The 6,000-nt window shown below is 36.3% G+C and overlaps 1 protein-coding gene across 1 annotated transcript in view; it reads right to left on the bottom strand.

The window, feature by feature from the left end:
• The window catches only part of LOC112046261 (uncharacterized), a 65,656-nt gene extending 60,704 nt beyond the window's left edge, over positions 1-4,952 (bottom strand). Inside the window, exon 1 of the mRNA XM_024082856.2 lies at positions 4,724-4,952. The gene's annotated coding sequence lies outside the window, so the exon portion shown is untranslated. The remainder of the gene's footprint in view (positions 1-4,723) is intronic.
• Between the last annotated feature and the right edge of the window lie 1,048 nt (positions 4,953-6,000).

Genomic DNA, 6,000 nt, shown 5'->3' on the forward strand with positions numbered 1-6,000 from the left:
ATTCATACTAAAACGGTTCTAATTTGGAACAATCTTTATTTTGGAATTTTTTTCTTTTAGGATTTTTTTTTGGTTTTAGACTACGAGTTTTTTTTTTAAACACTGTGGCCTGGTTATAATGTTGTCATTTTGATTATAAAAAATGCAAAACATAGCAGGAAAACATACGTCTTTCTCAGAATTTCATTCCGCGTCGAATGATCCATCGCTCATAACGTTCCTTCCATTCTACCGATTTTTCTCGAGAAACTGCTTTCTTTACTAATGGGTATTTAAAAGTGGAATAAAAAATACACACTCACAAAAATATTTGTCTAAAACAAGAAAATCCAATTTCAAGGAAATAATACATTTTTAACTAAAAACTAAAAGCTTTTTTCAGTGTCCGATTGTGAAAATGGTACATTCGTCTAACATCCGCTGAACATTAATTCAATTATACGAACCGCATAAAAAAGAGCTTTTCAATTGAATTTAAAAGCTTCTTGAAAGCTAAAGGCACGTCGTAATTTTTCGATAATGTACAATAATTATAATTCCTCTGTGGCCGTATAAGTGACAAGTCCCGGGTAAATTGAATTTTTTGAACCGATACCTCGACCCAGCTAGAGCGAGGGCACACGAGCGGTGCGGCGCCGCAACGTTGTTATCTCGAAGCGACGTGTAGCAGCGTTGGACAGTCTGTTAATAAAGTAATATAGTGACGCGTAAACAACTGAGCGGTGCCGCTCTGACGTCGCAACGCATTCACCACTCCCGGCCTCGTCTCGGTGGTTGCATGTCACACGATGCGCTCCAGTGCCGCATCAGTTGCGGGGACGGTGCGGCACTGGAGCGTATCGTGTGTCATGCCACAGATATTTCTATGTGTAAGACGACGCAGCGACATCGCTCCGGCGCCGCAAAGCCGCCGCAATGAATCACAAAGATTTCACCGTATCAGCGGGCACACGAGCGGTGTGACGCCGCAACGTCGTTATGTCGCAGCGTTGGACAGTTTGTAAATCTTCATGAATTGGTGACCTATAAACAACTGAGCGGTGCCGCTCCGACGTCGCAACGCATTCACCACTCCCGGCCTCGTCTCGGTGGTTGCAAGTCCGGTGCGGCGCCGGAAAGCATCGTGTGACATGCCACAGATACTTCTATGTAAGACGACGCAGCGGCACCGCTCCGGCGCCTCATCGCCGCCGCAACGCATTGTGTGCGCCCACTCTTAGACTCTGCTGATTTGAATACGCAGCCACGATTGAATATCCGACTGAGTTTGTTGTGGCTTTCATCTTGACCATATTTTGCATTGGAGTATTTGGCTGCATTCTTAATTCGTTCTCTACAGATCATGCAAATATCGATGACAGTATACAGTCTATAAATAGTCGTATGGCCTATCGCCCGCTGTGTGACACTGAGCCGACCAAGTTTTGAAACCATATGTCATCACCAAAGGTCAGCCTTCCTAAAATGTATTTATTGACTAGCTTTTACTCTGTTCACTGCTTCATAGTAGAGCTAGAGAGCGGTTAGGAGTGAGTGTTTATGAATGAATAATTCATTATCCCAAATTTAACGAGATAATCCAACGTTTTGTCGTTGCTATTAAATTCCATTAGGCGCTGTTTGAATAATTTAACGTCACACCACAGGCTACGGTAATGTTTGGAATACGCTAAAAGAAAATATTATTCTTGTAAATAATTATTGTTTTATGGTTTTCAATGTTACTTTATCATTTGTTTCTTGGTGCCCACGAGATTATTTTATTAATATTAAACTGGTTGCTACTCGCGACTTCGTAAAAAAGGTATTTGTAAAGTAAGCCTAAGGTACTCCGTATTAGACCTACTAGTGAGTGTCCATTCAAAAACTTTACAGCCGATTCAGAGACTATATAGGTACCTACTACAATAACTAGTGGCGTGTATAAGCTTTTTAACTAGGATATGCACTACAAGTAAAAATCCTTCTCTATGTATACTGTGGTCCAACATAGGTTTGTATTGAGTCCTTAGGGTAGGCAGTGTTGTTTTCCATCTATAAAGTGCGCGCCACTGACAATAACCCGCAATATTTTTACTAACTTACCTAGTAATAGTAAGTAATTCTAAAAATGTTTTGTACTGGTAAATAAACTTTTAAAAGGAAAGCAACATCTGAAATTCAATTTCCCAGGAGAAAGTATTTATTAAAATCCTTTTTCTTTAATGGAAACTGATAGATTGGAGGTAAATTGGTCTTTTAAGGTGTATTTTACTGTTTAGAGTTGGGTTTGAAAGCCTATACAAATTAATTATTACCTTAATGGTATTTCAACTGATAAAGGAGCAGGCGGAGGGAGGGGCGAGAAAAAAAGGTCCATAAGAATCGAAGAGTATCGGCTATGGCTTTTTGATGGCTTAACTTGAAGTAGTTTTCGTTTTGTATTTAAATGGTTATCATCTCTTCTTAATCAGCTCCTTTTAACGACCTAGTATTGGACTAGCAGGCTAATTCACTTACTTTTACGTAATATACGAAATTTTGATTCTATGTATCTAACGAATGACATCCAGTTTATTGTCAATTGACAACATTTCGTGGACATCATACAGTAGGTATTAGATAATTAGATTAGATCCACTACACTGATAGTCCTATTTGGCGGGCAGATGAGTTTGACACTTTAACCGGTCACACATTTTGACCGGGACCAATTAAAAATTTAATTAATGTTAAAAGAGATCGACCATTTTTCATACATAAATGGGAAATGGGAAAATTTCATAATTTAATGAATGAACCGTTACAATGTCCAAATTGGTATTGTTTACTAAATATTAATATCAGTTTCAGACTGGTTTAATCAATGATATTGTACTAGAGATGTGGCACTAAAAAAAAATTAAATTAAACAGCGAACGTTATTGAAACAAATAATACCTTAATATCGTCTACAATGTCGAGTTGTGTGTTCAGGAAGTGTAACAACTATATATAGATATATAACTATTTATAGATATAACGGAATTAAAGACAAAATTGTGCATGTGTGCGCTCAATGGAGTCGCTAAATTCGGATCACTTTTTGCGGTGATTTTGTAGGGACGTAACTTATCTACACTAATATTATAAATCTGAAGAGTTTGTTTTTTTGTTTGTTTGTTTGTTTGATTGAACGCGCTAATCTCTGGAACTAGTGGTCCGCTTTCAGTGTTAGATAGCCCATTTATCGAGGAAGACTATAGGCAATATTTTATCCCTGTATTCCTACAGGAACGGGAACCACGCGGGTGAAACCGCGCGGCGTCAGCTAGTCTATGGTATACAATTATCATTATACCCAATGTTTTAGTTTTATTGAAAGTTGCATAATCAAGATATGGGCAATTATCTACAAAACAAATAGATAGGTAGATATTACTATAAAAAGTAAGAGTCTAATTAAAAATTGAAGTACAAAAGGAGTTTATTATATTTACATTGGAATGATTAAAAATGTCTCAACGTCTCCATCAGATATTGCTTTTAGATTAACTTTCTAGTTGATTTTGTTCAATATTCTAGATCTAGATACTATTACAAGCTGTAGGTGAGATATCTAAATAATTAGTTAATTTCCTTTATAGTATATAGTTGTAATTTGAAATGGAAATAGATTTTACCCTGGATTAACACATAGGCTTTTCATATCGGATAAATCCTTGGTTCCCGGAGGATTTGTGAAAAACTGAATTCCACGCGGACGAAGTCGCGTTAAGCTAAGTCTACTTATTTTGATTTTTTTTACTTATTTGTTAAGTTATTTCTCCATTCGCCAGGTAAGCTTTCGCTAGAGACGCATGAGGTTTGAAGTTGTATGGTGTTTTTTGATCGGTTTCCACGAAGTAAGCTAAGTAAAGTCTAGATTTCCTACCCTACGTCAAGCTAATAAAAGTCTTCAGGTTGTTGTCAGCGTTGCGATACCTACATGCATTGGATTGGCGTGGTTGGTGTAGGCCATAATTAAAGTATAAAGCTTCAGGCTTTGACATACTATTAATTTATGATTTTGATGTTTTTTTTTTAATAGAATATTTGCCATATTATCTTTTATAATATGACCAATATTTCCATTCCCCTCTAATTAGTCGGGAAAGACTGTGCTAGGAGTGGGTACGACAATAGGGCAACCGGGTGAGAATTGAACCACCACCCTTCGGTGGTGAGTCCAACCGCTCTTACCGTTGAGCTATTGAGGCTATGATAAACATACCTATTGTATATTTAAAAGTTCTGTCGGAAAATGAAACTGAACTGATGAAAAAATTAGCACTTAATCCCTAATGAAATCGAAAAATGATTTGAGCACACATACAACATTTACTAAAGACCTTCTCGATGATATCCACACTATGGGATACACGAGTAAATAAAATCTTCTCCATTTTACATGTAGAGGAGGGGTATTTTTGTAGTTTCTTCAATGCTACTCGTAAATTAAAGCTTTACAGTAAAAATGGTTTTGGAGCTAAATGACGGCATACCGACAAACGGATATGGCGAAACTATAATGGGTTCCGTGGTTTATTTATTATGAGTTTTCGAATGTTTTTGGCTTATAACAAAGTGACAGAATGATGTTTCAAAAACGTTAGATGTCTACTAAATATTAAAATATTTTAGTTTTATTATAATAAAAAAATTCATCACACTAAAATAAAAGTTAAAAAAATGGCATCATTATGAGAAAAACACGTCTACTTACCACTCGGAAAAATCAGAAAAACGTAAACACTTTACTTAATAGGGTGCACTGAAAAACACCTTGCAAACACGAAAAAAATAATACTTTTAATTTTATCTAGTCAAAACGAAGTTTCTTGATTACTTTGTCACTAGAAAGGGAATTTCAGAAAACTTTCGGATGTATTTTCATTTGAAGTTCGGGAAAGTATGGCTTAGTAGAATCGGTTTTTCAGACGCGCGCGTCGACGTTCGATGTCGAGTTCAAACTGAGGTGGAACTGGGATTCGGGGTATTGAAATTGTTCGGCGTTCAACTTTAAGCTCCTTATTTGTTCAGTTGGTTCAGTTATTTATTTTATTATTTGGTTGATGCGGTAGTCGATGTGACTTCAAGTTTCGTGCGATCGAGAGTTTGACCTCTTATCACTACTCTTATAAAAGTTAAAGTCTGTAAGACCTTTTTGCGTTAAAGTTGAATAGTTTGTGATGAATTTTGGTAGTGATAAATTGGAATTTGGAGCAGAACGTAGGTTGATTTTTATTCCGCAAAATTCAATAGTTCCCGCGGGATATGACCCGAATTTCACGTCAATACAGCTACGGACGTGTGCTAATAGCTTTTAAGTGCGTTTTCAGCTTCAAATCACTCATTTGTTTCAACGCAAAGTTGTGCTATTGGCATTATTTGTTTATTTGCATTTGTTAGCTATACTATGGAAAGTCTTACGTATGATATTCCTGTGTCTAGATACATCGCGAGAAGGTTTTCCGCCTTACCTTCGCCAGCTTTGATGCCAATACTGCTTAAAATTATGTAGGTACCTGTATGGGGTCTATTCACGTAACTAAATACGATATTCCATTTTTTTATTATGATGGTGGAATAAGGAAATGACTCATCTAAATGGTTAGTGAAAAGCCAAAAAAGGTTTCAAAGACACTTCGCAGAATTAGCTAGAAATGCGTCCTTCAATGAGCTGTTCTGTGTGTGTGTTCCTATAAGGCATTGGTATGTATTATTATCATTTGACTGGACGATTATTATACGGTTTTATTGATAATTATATATGTCAAAGGCTTAATATGCTCATCTAGACACAGGAATATCATTTATCATCAGAAATTAGGCTATTACTCAGAAAATTTCAATGTTTCATAGGAGTCGAACTACATCATTATAGTCATCACCTGTATATATATATAATGGATCTATATCTATCTGCAAATAAATAAATTGATTGATTGATTGTTATATTTAAGTGAACGAAATACGTTCTTCATATAATGACTTCCTCTG

This window comes from Bicyclus anynana, chromosome 12 (assembly GCF_947172395.1).
Source record: "Bicyclus anynana chromosome 12, ilBicAnyn1.1, whole genome shotgun sequence".
Classification (NCBI taxonomy): Eukaryota; Metazoa; Arthropoda; class Insecta; order Lepidoptera; family Nymphalidae; genus Bicyclus; species Bicyclus anynana.